Raw genomic sequence first — 14,829 nt, 5'->3', positions numbered from 1 at the left:
CTATCCGCTGGCCAAACTCCTTCCACACGGAACACACCACCATCCCAGGGTTGCCCTGCCCTCCGGCCGATGCCTGCCCCTCGGATCTTGATGGCCCCGAGCCATGATGCCTCCCACGTCGAGCCCGCTGCTGCCTCCGACGCCACTGCCTCTGCCAGCACGACGGCATCCTGGCTGATGGAAACCACCGACGCCGTCGTGCACGTGCCCTGCCCGATGATGCCGTCACATCTTCCATCTGCTGGGGTCCACTTGCTGTGTTGTCCACCCCTGCTGGACCTCCGACTCCCAACTGTGGCAGGGATGGGATCCCCACCGAGCTGGCTGCATTGGTCGGGGCAGGTCCACAGGGGGCCCTGGTGGCATCTGGGCCGGAAGACGGCAAGGAGAACGACCGGTGGATAGCCTGCACAGAGGAGGAGAGGGCCATCAGATTGGCCAACACATGCAGGAAACCCCCGAACATGGCCGATCCCAATTGGGCCACGTCGGCACGGTGCACTTCGTGATGACGTGCGTGCTCCTCCCGGGAAGCACGCACGTCATCACAAATCACAGCCGTGCGCATCGCGACCCCAATCAGGACCTTCTCCACGCAGCCAGGGGTTACCACGTCCGCAGGTGGAGGGGAGTCAGGTGACATGGACATCCCCTCTACCTGCGGACGGGCCTGGGACGGGGCATCCCTGCTGGTGCATGGTGGTGCACTCACAGGGTCAGGGACAGTGACATGCACAGGCCCCTCCACGGTGACCTGTGCTGCCTCCTGCCCCTGGCCCTGGACTGCACCACTTGCACCAGCAGGGATGCTCCCACCAGGCCCCATGTGTGCACCAGTGTCGGCCTCCTCCTCCTCTGTGCAAACCACCAACCTGGATGGCTCCTCACCGTCTCCCGCCGTAGCAGGCCCCTGTGGGGGCTCACCCACCCCTTCCGCTGCAGCCGTGGGGGCATCCCCGCCGCCTTGCTCCACAGCGCCGTCTCCGCCCTCTTCTTCACTAGCCGCTGCGTAGAGGGAGACAAAGGACACAAGCATCAGGCTACTGTACAATGGTCCCCTAGACAGGAAGCAATAGCAGATGAGCACCACTGTCAAAGTACACTTCCATCATGTCCCTCCACAACACATGGGTCAGTCCAGGCAAAACACACACAGTAACAGGCATGGTGCATGCCATGGACATTTCCATGCATGTCCAATGGACTCTAGAAACATTCAATGATATGTAACTCACATGCATCATGGCTCATGCATATCACATGCACACACTTCACCTCAGTCACATCCATCTGGCCCCAAACACACCGAACACAGGCGAAACAAGGGTAAGTTGGGTGCGTCACTGAATCTGTGCATTGTCACACACATGTGTCATGCATCCATGGCATGCACAAGTCACAGACACGCAGGTCAGGCACACAGACATGGCTACCATATATGTACTTGGCATCAGCACCCATCCTTCACCCCCATCCATGTCCAGGTACAGAGACTGGCATGCTCTCATGTCCAAAATCTGCATAGGGCTCCCCATGCCGCATTTCAACACATGCAACAACCATGTGGGTCACACATCACTGGTCGCACATGCATTACCATGATGTCCCTGCACACATACATGCATACATGGCCCATGGCACACATACAGGCAAGTATCATAGAACCAGCACACCGCAACATGCCCTGTCTCACACAGTAATGCTTGGACACATACCGCTCAACTCCAGACGGGCCTCCCTCTCAAGGACCTGGGCGTGGAGCGCTGGGCGTACGCGTTCCAGGACCCTCTTCTGGATGGAACTCATGCGGCCCCGGCCCCCCTCCACGAGGCGCCGGGCCTTCACAAGGGTCCTGGACCTCAAGTCCTCCCAGCGCTTCTTGATCTTCTGGACGTTGCGGGTTGCCACCCCCTCCGCGTTGATGGCAACCACACAGTCGGCCCAGATCCTCTCCCGTCCTTCCTTGCTGGCGCGGGACGATCCAAAGAGGGCATCATACTGCCCCAGGACATGCTCCACCAGGACACCAACTTCGGTGGCAGTGAAGCTGGTGCCCCTCTGCCCCTCTGGCCTGGGGTTGCCACTGGTGCCAGATGTGGAAGTGCCCGACATGGCAACCCCAGAGGCAGGTGTGGGTGGGCAACTGGGTCCTGGGGCTGGGCTGTGGAGCGATGTAATCCCAGTTGGGAGTCTTCATTCCAGCAGGGGTGGACACAGCAACTGGACCCCTGCAGATGGCTGATGTGCAGGCACCAAATGGCAGGGCACGGTGGCAGCAGGCAGGCAGGCAGGCAGGCAGCAGCAGATAGCACGTGGGAGGCTGCTCGGGGCACTGGGGGGCAGTAACTCGGCCTTCTGGGCAGGAGCGTGGTGTTCCGTGTGTTTTCGGGTGGCCAGCTTGATACGGAGTGATTTGGCACGTGAAAATCCTGCACGTCAGCGTGAAATCCGAGGAAAGGCCCTTAGCGCGTAAGCGCATCAGCACGCATACGCGATTCTATTGGACCAGAGTCCCTCAGCGCGTAAGCGCGTCTGACGTGACCCGCACGGGCGTTCCCCACTCAGCACGTGATGACGGAACACACGTGGAAATACTGCACGTCAGAGTGTCATCGCGTGATTGGCCTATGTACGTGTATTTCATTGCGTGTAATTGGACAAAAGTGCGCGTACACGCGATTGGCCTATGTACGTGTATTTAATGGGTGCGCGGCCACTTACACACGCAAGTACATCAGCGAACCTGTATCCCGTGGTGCGTGTGAATTTCCACACGCTATTGGACTGGGAACTGGATTCCAGGGGTGCGCGGGTCACACGCTGTATCCCGTGGTGCGTGTGAATTTCCACACGCTATTGGACTGGGAACTGGATTCCAGGGGTGCGCGGGTCACACGCTGTATCCCGTGGTGCGTGTGAATTTCCACACGCTATTGGACTGGGAACTGGATTCCAGGGGTGCGCGGGTCACACGCTGTATCCCGTGGTGCGTGTGAATTTCCACACGCTATTGGACTGGGAACTGGATTCCAGGGGTGCGCGGGTCACACGCTCGCCTAGAACACGCGCAAAGCATAAAATTGCGGACTTTAACAATAACAAGCTCAGACGCCAGGATGAACATACCGTTCCTAGCAGCAGTGGCAGTGGGCTACCAAAGGAGGAGGAGGAGGATAGTCAGGGCCAGAATATTCACACCCAGAACCAGCCTTTTCGGGATGCCTGATGACCAGGTGTATGGGAGGTACAGGTTTCCACCACACATCATACTGGACCTGGTGACTGAGTGGGAGGATGACCTCACATCACCCACCCTGTGCTCCCAAGCACTCAGCCCCCTGGAGAAGGTCCTCAATGTACTGCACTTCTTAGCCACTGGATCATTTCAGCGGACAAGTGCCATAGTGGGTGGGGTGTCACAGGCCACCCAGTCACGCTGCCTACACCAGGTCTTGAACATCATGACTGCACGCCCATCAGTCCGCAGGCACATATACCTGCCCAGAACACCTGCAGAAAGGCATGCTGCCGCCCTGGATTTTTACGGAGTGGCACGATTCCCCAAAGTGCTAGGTGCCATCAACTGCACCCATGTGGCTCTACGTCCCCCCAGGGCATCAGAGCACATCTATAGGAACCGCAAGCACTGGCATTCCATCAACGTGCAGGTAGTATGTAATGCCAAGGGAATCATCACCTCAGTATATGCCAACTATCCCGGGTCCACCCACGACAGCTTCATTTACCGAATGTCCACCCTATGCCGGGACATAGATGCTGGGCGGCATGGCGATACATGGCTGCTTGGTGAGTATGTATGCCACTGCACATGCATACATGTTGGATACTGAGCAAGGTCACAACCCCACCAATGATACCAATCACCACCTCCACAGGGGACAGTGCCTACCCTCTCAGCCCCCACATGATGACGCCAATTCGGAACCCCACCACGCCACCCCAGGTAAGATATAACACAGCCCACATTACAACCAGGGGCATAGTGGAGCGCACATTCGGAGTGCTAAAGTCACGCTTTCGCTCCCTTGACCGTTCTGGCGGGCAGCTGTTATACACTCCCCCAGTAGTGTGCAGGATCATAGTGGCAGCATGTGTCCTGCACAACGTTGCAACACGCCGGGGCCTGGCCGTGGACATGGTGGTGGCCCCACATCCCCAACCACATGCACAGCCGCTGCGCATGGGAGGGGAAAGGGCACGGGGGGAGGCAGCCCGTACACAGCTAGTGGCTAATTACTTCACATAGAAATCACACCCCTGTGGAGTGCACACTGCCCTGGCACATTCCATCTGACAATCAATGATGACTCAACCTGACACTGATCCTGAATGTCTGGAGAATGAACCGGGAATACCATGTCAGCCTGAGATTGTTCACCTGGAAGTGTCATAATGTGTGCATCCCTACCCACACAGACACCACCAATGCAGTTTTGTGAAGTTACACATTGAAGCAGCTAAAATGAATACCCACTTGCAAAATGCAACAAGAGGACAGTGCCATGTCAGCCAACCCAACCCCAGCACCGCCACACGACACACCGTGCCATGTCATGCTAATTGCAGGTAAACAAAGTAATCCCCACAACATGACATCAGTCTCACTATGTACAGTGGCACTATTAGAAACCTGCAACACCTGAAATGCTCACAGCAATGCCGGACCAACAACATACTTGAGCACGTAGTACCATTAACATGACATCACAAATGTTACATATTAGTAGTCTCACCACCTGGAAATGCCTGCACTCCCACCACTACCAACTGTGCAGTGTTGTCGCCATGTAGAGTTGTAGGTGCACTGCTGCCAACATGGTCCCCATCTCCAGACTAGAGGTCCTTGTGTGGACATGAGGAAGGGACCTGCAAATTGGGAGGTAGACACAGAAGAAGAGTTACACATCAATGCAACATGCAGTGTACAACACAACAGCAATATGCACTATGAATGTATACACAGTATTGACTACAGACTGGCCACACAGCTCATGGGAGTCCAACGTCACTGTGTAATTCACTGTCACTTGGGCACACCCTTTGCAAGCCCATGGAAACGGGAAGCAGGAGGGGTGTGTGTGACTCAAACCCAAGCATCTGAACCAAATACATTACAAGCCTGCATGTGCCCAGCCACAATGCAGCGTATGCCCACAGGAACCACGGAAGCCAACAGATCGAAGCCAACAGATCGAAGCCAACAGATCGAAGCCAACAGATTGTCCCAAAAAAATTGGGAATAAAAGAAATCAAAATAAAAATAAAAATAAGAAACAATCAAAAATGGCCATTGATGGGCCCGGGGGGGTTGGGGAGGCCACCCAGGAGGTCCGAGGACAGGATGCACACCAGAACCCACCTGCGTGGATCCTGGGAAGATAAAACACCTCCATGGGCTCATGGCCCACACGGCTACCCTATTGTGGGAGTATCACTGCTGTCGCTATTATCACCCTGTGCAGCTGCATCCGGAGGTGGTTGCACTATGGGAGGCAGCCCACGCAAGGCCCTAGTCTGCTCCTCCATGGCTGCAAGCATGCGGGTGTGGTAGGTCTGGTTCTGGAGGATGAGTGTGCGGAGGTCCCCATGCAACAACTCACGGGATGCCCGGACCTCCGCCCTCGTTGCCTGCATCTCAGCTGAGAGCGTACGGGTGAGACGCTCCAGCTGCTGTTCTGTCCTTTGGTGTGTTGAAGCCTCAAGCTCAACAAGAGTCGTCCTGAGGTGAAGGAGCTCCTGCCTCAGGGCTTCCCTGTGGCCCTGGGACTCAATGGAGATGGCCTCCTGCAGAGTCGCCAGTGCCGCCCGCCTGTCCCTGTTGGACCCCAACATGTCCTCCCTGTGTGACTGGCAGATGGAGTCGGTTGCCTGCTCTAGTCGCTCCATCAGCCTTTCTGGGGGGACAATGGAAGTGGCCACCCTATCCATGGCCTGAGCCATCATCTCGGATGATGCAGCCTGTTGGGTAGCCATACCGTAAATGGATTGCTCCCATGCGGTATTGCCGGGTGGCGTACGGCCACCACGTCGGCGGGCACCACACCTGTCTGGGGCAAGGCGAACTGCGCCTTGCTGTGCCGGCACTGCCTGAGGCTGCAGGACTGCATTCCCCCTCTGATCTGCTGGCCCAGGAACAGGATCAGATGTCGCGGAGTGTGACCCTGCATCCGTAACCACCGAAGGCGTAGCTGCCAACACTGACATCCCCATGGAGGGTACTGACCCTGGTGCAGGTGGGTGAGACAGAACAGAATCCCTCCCTGGAACACTCACCTGCGACGGCACGTAGGTCTCATCCGAATCAACACCTGAGTACAGCTCGGGGGAGGTGCAGCCAGAGACACCCCTTGAGAGCACGACCTGCAGCACTTGTGGGTTCTCCCCCACCACCACACCACGTCCCTCACTGGTGGTTGGTCGGCCCTGGGACACCTCCTGGGTCTGCACCATCTCCACAACGCCAGCAGTATCAGGTGCGTCTTCCCCTGCAAAGACATGAAAACAAAGAAATGGAAACAGGCATTAGCACCATGGCACACATTGAGGGCTGAGAAGCAAGAGAACCAGTACTTGATTGACACATGTCCCACATGACTAAAACCCTCCCATGCATGCACCCTCACTGCGTATGAAGTGCAGGCAAATGGCACACACTGATGACACCAAGATGGAAGATGAACAAATTTTCTGCATGCTGCCTGGCAGTGGCATCACACATTGGCCTGTGATTGGCAGGTGAAACACACATGCCATCACACAGATGGCATGTACCATTGCTATTGAGTGAAGATGGAGAGGAGGGCAGCACCTATTCATTCAGTCCAGTTCCCGCATGTAATAGCTTTTCTAATTCTAACAGGTCAGATTTTTCACCTGGAGCTGCCAGTCTGAAATGGTCAAATTGCACAGGGACATGTGTGTACAAATTATATCCAGGTAACAAAGTCACTCCACTTTACCATACCCATGTCAGACATGTGACTAGTGGACAGCGACATGCCTAGTGAAAGTGGTGGAATGCAAACAAACTGACTGAATGAACAGTGAAAAAGAAGCAAATATGTTGTGTCAAGGTGACACTTCAAGGGCAACTGGCGTGCAGTTGTGCTAGATGTCTACTGTTGGCAGAAGGGATACTGCTATGGCCAAATGCAGCTGCGCAGGAAGGATTGCATGAAGCACATGGCTGACCCATACGACTCAGGCGCACACACTCTCACCTGGCACCCGAACGGAAGCCCTCACACACACACCATGCACATGGATGACACACACATGCATGTGCACTCACCGGACAATGCCTCGTAATCAGCCAGATCTCCCACGCCTTGGATCTGTTCCTCCGTGACGTAGGTCCCAGCGACTGACTCATGTGGAGTGAGTTCCATGTCTACTACTGGAGACCCACCTCCAGTCACTAGAGTTGCGGCATGACTTGAGGCCAGCTTACTCTTTGCCCTGCGCTTTAGGTCATTCCAGCGCTTATAGCAATCATTGGCTGTGCGCCTCACGATTCCAAGGGCACTTACGATGTCCGCAACGGTCTGCCAGTGTGCCTGGCGTTGTGCAGGTGTGGTCTTGGATCCTGCAACAATGACCATCTCGTTGTCATGTCCGGACACATACTCGACAAGTGCATTCAGTTCGTCATCCGTGAAGCTGGGCTTCCTGGATGGGCCGGACTGTGTAGCCGTGTCTGGGGCATCAGCCTGTGCCGGACGAGCACTCTTCCTCTTCCGCTTGGAAGGTGGTGGTGATCCTGAGTGTCCTGCGCCGCTCTGGACACTAGGGGCAGGAGCCCTGGTGGACTCTGTATCAGGAGTGTGGGATTGCACACTCAGCATGGGAGTTGGTGCAGGCATTGGCTCTAGTGTGATGGTGTCAGGGGGAATGTCAGCAGCATGGACTAGGACCGACACTGTCCTGGCTGGGTGTGTGAGGGCTGGGGTGGATGGAGCCGCAGCTGCCCCTGCAGCCTCTCCGCCCTGCCTCCTTGGTGCAGAAGATGACCTTGCTGCCCCAGATCCACGTGGCATGATGGCATCAACGTGCACCAGCGCACGTGTCGTAGCCCTGCTGACCTGGAAGTCAGCCATGGAGTCAGCCAGGTCTGGTGCCACAATGGGCTGGTCCAACAAGGGCTGAGCATGGATGGTGTCAGCCACTTCAGCCTCAACGGGAGGGGGGGGGGGGAGGGGGGGGATGATGGGTGCCCTTGACTGGTCCTCCACACATGGGGGGACAGGCTCACCCTGCAAGTTACGACCACGTCCCCTACCGGATCCACCACGGCCACCACTTGTGGCTCTTCCACCTTTGCCACCCTTACGGAATCCTCGCCTCCCAGCCATGGCACTGATATTAATGTGCGTATGGGAGTGGCTGTAGACAATTGTCCTGGGCAATTGGGGGTCAAAGGGGTTGGGTACCAGATGGTAATTGTACCCTAGTGCTCTAGCACGGCTGATTGTAACCCCTGGGGAAAGATGACGGGTCACGCAACGCACAGGAGGCCCAAAAAAGGGAGATGACGTGCACGCAACCCCTCCTAGACCACGTGTGCAGAAAGAAAAACCTGCACTACGCTGTGGCACCCAGTAACACAAGAATGAACGTATGCGTGTCACACGCAGCCTAGAATGACCTCTGAAGGGGTAGGCTACACACGGGGCAAGCACAGAAGTTGGATACGTGCGTGACTCACCGTCTGCCAGGTAAAAGAGCGTGAAAAATGAGCGCGTTTGGCTGGCTAAACCCCCGCCAAAAGAAGATGTGTACGCTGTCTGAGAAGACAGGACAACAGTAGAAGGGGACACTGTTTGAGGGAACAGGCCCAGGTAAACCAGTAAAAGAGAAAAAAGAGAAAAAGCTGTCAGAGGTAACAGGGAATACGAACTGGAAACGCCGTGAAGTAAATCGCGTGTGAAACGACAAGAAGTACAGAATTCACCCACTCGCTCTCCACGAAAAGCACGTACAAGGAAATGGTGTTCTACATGTACCTTATATACAGGCCCACACGTACAGCGTCACTTACGCGGCGTGTACGTTCACCAATCACACGCTTTGTCACTCCTGCGTGTAGATCCATTTTCACCAATCACACGCTTTGTCACTTCTGCGTGTAGATCCATTTTCACCAATCACACGCTTTGTCACTTCTACGTGTAGATCCATTTTCACCAATCACACGCTTTGACACTGGGACGTGTCACGCAACAATTTCCTGCACGTGCAGGTGACTATAGGCGCGCATATGCTGTTGACGGGTTTACGCGCTAAGGGCCTTTGCTGACGTGTGGGATTTCACTCCCTATCAGGCTGTCCACGCGTTCACACACGAGAGACCACGCTCCTGGCCAGGAGGCCAAATTACTGCCCCCCAGAGCCCTGAGCACGCTCCCACCTGTCATCTGCTGCTGCCTGACTGCCTGCTGGCCACGTGCCCCACAGTGCTGGTGGGTGGGGGTGTTGGGAGACATGGGTGGGGTCCTGGTGGAGGGTGCCCCTGCACTGGTGGGGGTGGTGGGAGACATGGGTGGGGGCCTGGTGGAGGCTGCCCCTGGTGGCGGGGGGGTGGGGGTGGTGGGAGACATGGGTGGGGGCGTGGTGGAGGCTGCCCCTGCACTGCTGGGGGTTGGGGGTGGTGGGAGGCATGGGTGGGGGCCTGGTGGAGGCTGCCCCTGCACTGCTGGGGGTTGGGGGTGGTGGGAGGCATGGGTGGGGGCCTGGTGGAGGCTGCCCCTGGTGGCGTGAGGGTGGGGGTGGTGGGAGACATGGGTGGGGGCCTGGTGGAGAGTGCCCCTGGTGGTGGGGGGTGGGGGTGGTGGGAGACATGGGTGGGGGCCTGGTGGAGGCTGCCCCTGCACTGCTGGGGGTTGGGGGTGGTGGGAGGCATGGGTGGGGGCCTGGTGGAGGCTGCCCCTGGTGGCGGGAGGGTGGGGGTGGTGGGAGACATGAATGGGGGCCTGGTGGAGGGTGCCCCTGGATGGTGGGGGTTGGGGGTGGTGGGAGGCATGGGTGGGGGCCTGGTGGAGGCTGCCCCTGGTGGCGGGGGGGTGGGGGTGGTGGGAGACATGAGTGGGGGCCTGGTGGAGGGTGCCCCTGGATGGTGGGGGCTGGGGGTGGTGGGAGACATGAGTGGGGGCCTGGTGGAGGATGCCCCTGGTGGCGGGGGGGGTTGGGGTGGTGGGAGACATGGGTGGGGGCCTGGTGGAGAGTGCCCCTGGTGGCGGGGGGGTGGGGGTGGTGGGAGACATGGGTGGGGGCCTGGTGGAGGCTGCCCCTGCACTGCTGGGGGTTGGGGGTGGTGGGAGGCATGGGTGGGGGCCTGGTGGAGGCTGCCCCTGCACTGCTGGGGGTTGGGGGTGGTGGGAGGCATGGGTGGGGGCCTGGTGGAGGCTGCCCCTGGTGGCGGGAGGGTGGGGGTGGTGGGAGACATGGGTGGGGGCCTGGTGGAGAGTGCCCCTGGTGGCGGGGGGGTGGGGGTGGTGCGAGACATGGGTGGGGGCCTGGTGGAGGCTGCCCCTGCACTGCTGGGGGTTGGGGGTGGTGGGAGGCATGGGTGGGGGCCTGGTGGAGGCTGCCCCTGGTGGCGGGGGGGTGGGGGTGGTGGGAGACATGGGTGGGGGCCTGGTGGAGGCTGCCCCTGCACTGCTGGGGGTTGGGGGTGGTGGGAGGCATGGGTGGGGGCCTGGTGGAGGCTGCCCCTGCACTGCTGGGGGTCGGGGGTGGTGGGAGGCATGGGTGGGGGCCTGGTGGAGGCTGACCCTGGTGGCGGGGGGGTGGGGGTGGTGGGAGACATGGGTGGGGGCGTGGTGGAGGCTGCCCCTGCACTGCTGGGGGTTGGGGGTGGTGGGAGGCATGGGTGGGGGCCTGGTGGAGGCTGCCCCTGCACTGCTGGGGGTTGGGGGTGGTGGGAGGCATGGGTGGGGGCCTGGTGGAGGCTGCCCCTGGTGGCGGGAGGGTGGTGGTGGTGGGAGACATGAGTGGGGGCCTGGTGGAGGGTGCCCCTGGATGGTGGGGGTTGGGGGTGGTGGGAGGCATGGGTGGGGGCCTGGTGGAGGCTGCCCCTTGTGGCGGGGGGGTGGGGGTGGTGGGAGACATGAGTGGGGGCCTGGTGGAGGGTGCCCCTGGATGGTGGGGGCTGGGGGTGGTGGGAGACATGAGTGGGGGCCTGGTGGAGGCTGCCCCTGGTGGCGGGGGGGGGTGGGGGTGGTGGGAGACATGGGTGGGGGCCTGGTGGAGAGTGCCCCTGGTGGCGGGGGGGTGGGGGTGGTGGGAGACATGGGTGGGGGCCTGGTGGAGGCTGCCCCTGCACTGCTGGGGGTTGGGGGTGGTGGGAGGCATGGGTGGGGGCCTGGTGGAGGCTGCCCCTGCACTGCTGGGGGTTGGGGGTGGTGGGAGGCATGGGTGGGGGCCTGGTGGAGGCTGCCCCTGGTGGCGGGAGGGTGGGGGTGGTGGGAGACATGGGTGGGGGCCTGGTGGAGAGTGCCCCTGCACTGCTGGGGGTTGGGGGTGGTGGGAGGCATGGGTGGGGGCCTGGTGGAGGCTGCCCCTGCACTGCTGGGGGTTGCGGGTGGTGGGAGGCATGGGTGGGGGCCTGGTGGAGGCTGCCCCTGGTGGCGGGAGGGTGGGGGTGGTGGGAGACATGAGTGGGGGCCTGGTGGAGGGTGCCCCTGGATGGTGGGGGTTGGGGGTGGTGGGAGGCATGGGTGGGGGCCTGGTGGAGGCTGCCCCTGCACTGCTGGGGGTTGGGGGTGGTGGGAGACATGGGTGGGGGCCTGGTGGAGGCTGCCCCTGCACTGCTGGGGGTTGGGGGTGGTGGGAGGCATGGGTGGGGGCCTGGTGGAGGCTGCCCCTGCACTGCTGGGGGTTGGGGGTGGTGGGAGGCATGGGTGGGGGCCTGGTGGAGGCTGCCCCTGGTGGTGGGGGGGTGGGGGTGGTGGGAGACATGGGTGGGGGCCTGGTGGAGGCTGCCCCTGCACTGCTGGGGGTTGGGGGTGGTGGGAGGCATGGGTGGGGGCCTGGTGGAGGCTGCCCCTGCACTGCTGGGGGTTGGGGGTGGTGGGAGGCATGGGTGGGGGCCTGGTGGAGGCTGCCCCTGCACTGCTGGGGGGTGGGGGTGCAGGGGGACATGAGCAGGTGTGCAGGGTAGTCCCCTGTTTTGTAGGCTGCCTGCAGGGGCCGTGGAGGGTGTACAGGGAACACCTGTGAGGACCCACCCAGCCTAATCGCGTGTGACTTCCCACGCACCCCTGTAATACACGTACCCAGCCAAATCGCGTGTGATGATTCCCACGCACCCCTGTAATACACGTACCCAGCCAAATCGCGTGTGATAATTCCTGCGCACCCCTGTAATACACGTACCCTGGCTAATCGCGTGTTAAACTTCCCGCATACCCCTGTAATACACGTACCCTGGCCAATCGCGTGTTAAACTTCCCGCGTACCCCTGTAATACACGTACCCTGGCTAATCGCGTGTTAAACTTCCCGCGTACCCCTGTAATATACGTACCCTGGCTAATCGCATGTTAAACTTCCCGCATACCCCTGTAATACACGTACCCTGGCTAATCGCGTGTTAAACTTCCCGCGTACCCCTGTAATACACGTACCCTGGCTAATCGCATGTTAAACTTACCGCATACCCCTGTAATACACGTACCCTGGCTAATCGCGTGTTATACTTCCCGCGTACCCCTGTAATACACGTACTCTGGCTAATTGCGTGTATAACTTCACGCGTACCCCTGATATGCACGTTACCCGCTTTGCGTTCCTTGTTTGGCAGCCCTGTAAACTGGTCCAGGGTTAGCGCAGCCCTTTGCGATGATTTAGCGATTTTGATGGCTTTTCCTTGCGCGAGGGCGTTCTTGGGGGCGTTACTGGCGCTGCTGCAGGGTCGCTGCGATACTCTGCGCCACGGCTGGTTTGGGAGCCTAAAATCCATGAATACGCTGTGCGCCGGATTCGGTTTTGGCGCATGCGGCTGGCGCAGACTATCGCACGCGCACGCTGTGCGCCAGCCGCGTGCGCTACTTGTGCGCTGAATTCTATGAATTACCCTGTATATCTTTACATCCGAAGGACTGCTTACTCGGATAACATCCTTTGAGGTCCTACGGACCGCCGCCAGTGACCATAACATCCTGAAAATCAGTTGGCCCTCAGGGTTTAGCACAGGGAGTACTCGTCTGAAGTTACGGAACCCACAGCCCAAGGAAATCGTCTCAGACTCACAACTGAAAGGATCACAGAACTTACAAGAAACTACACCAGGCAGCAGTACAGGGAGGCAGGAGTCTTAATATCTTCATCAGACTACCAGCCTCTCCTACTCCCTTACTATTCTAATATACAAAAAAAAGTAAGAGTCACTGCACACCCGATCCACAAGTACAATATGGAGTTGGTCATTAAAAGGCGAAATCTGAGGAAATTGAAGAGACAAGATTTTAATTTAAATACAAATGATGCCAAGAACACCTTCTTGGAAGAACAAAAGATACAAGTCATGGCTAAGATTCCACAGATTTGCCCTCTACCAACAAGACGCCGAAGAAATGTTGAGAAAACTGGCAGACAAAAAGTCTGGAACTTTCTGGCAATTGATAAGAAAGATTGACAATCCCTCGACCCTCATGCCAACAAACTGTCGCGCAGGACGCCTGGATATTTCACTTTTCTTCCACTTTTAAGCTCCCCACGCAGAAACCAGTCATCACGGAAGAAGCCCCCGAAGTTACCATCTTGGAAGATTTCTCAGATATTGACGACATTGTGACAGCCATAAAAAAGTTCCCTCAAGAGCACCTGGACCCGCGGGAATTACCAACATCGATTTGAAAAACCATCCGATAGTATGGGCCACCTTCAGCAGTCAAGTTTTCAAAAACTGTACACTCTCTAGAACAATCCCCGGCTCTTGGATCACCTCTGTGGTCGCCCCAATCTATAAGAAAGGAGACAGGGCGGTCCCCGGCAACTACCGCCCAATTGCTCTGCTAGATACGATTGGAAAGGTCTATGGCTCGTTCCTGCAAAGGAGCTTTCAAACATGGGCAAAATCTACCCAGTGCAACAACCCTTTCCAAGCGGGTTTCATGAAGAACTGTGGAACTACCGTGAATATTATGATCCTTAGCATTTTAAAGAATAAACTCATGGAAGGATCAGGAAAGGTCTTTCTTGCTTTCATCGACCTCACCCAGGCATTTGACCGAATTGACAGGGAGATGCTATGGTCACAATTGGCCTCCTGGAACTGCCCGAACACAATACTGGACCATGTCAAAGCCCTTCACACCGGAACCTCAATGAGAATTAAACTGACCCACAAAGGCCTACTTTCCGAAGAAATACCAACATTCCGAGGAGTTAAGCAAGGATGTCCCCTTGCCCCGGATCTGTTTATCTCATTCCTAGTTGATTACAAAGAGAGTGCCAACCAAATAAGATATTTTCCACCAAAAATTGGCTAAACAGCTCTGGGTCGACTTCTTTATGCTGATGACATTATCCTACTTGACCAGACAAAAATCGGCCTCCAAAGACAACTGGATAACTTGGCCTCGTACATATCTGCAAACAATCTGGAGATAAATAAGGAGAAAATGAAAATCTTGATAATGGAAAAACCACCCGGAAAGAAGTCAATAAAATCGAGCTGGCTCATTGAAAAAGCACCCCTGGAGGTAATTAAAAACTTTAAATACCTGGGAGTGATGATAGACAGTTCCAAAACAGAAGTATCAATGCAAAAGCACCTGTGGGAATAAACACAGAAGCTAACAACACAGGC

This window comes from Ambystoma mexicanum, chromosome 1q (genome assembly GCF_040938575.1).
Source record: "Ambystoma mexicanum isolate Mex_15411 chromosome 1q, UKY_AmexF1_1, whole genome shotgun sequence".
Taxonomy (NCBI): domain Eukaryota; kingdom Metazoa; phylum Chordata; class Amphibia; order Caudata; family Ambystomatidae; genus Ambystoma; species Ambystoma mexicanum.
This window is presented reverse-complemented; position numbering follows the sequence as displayed.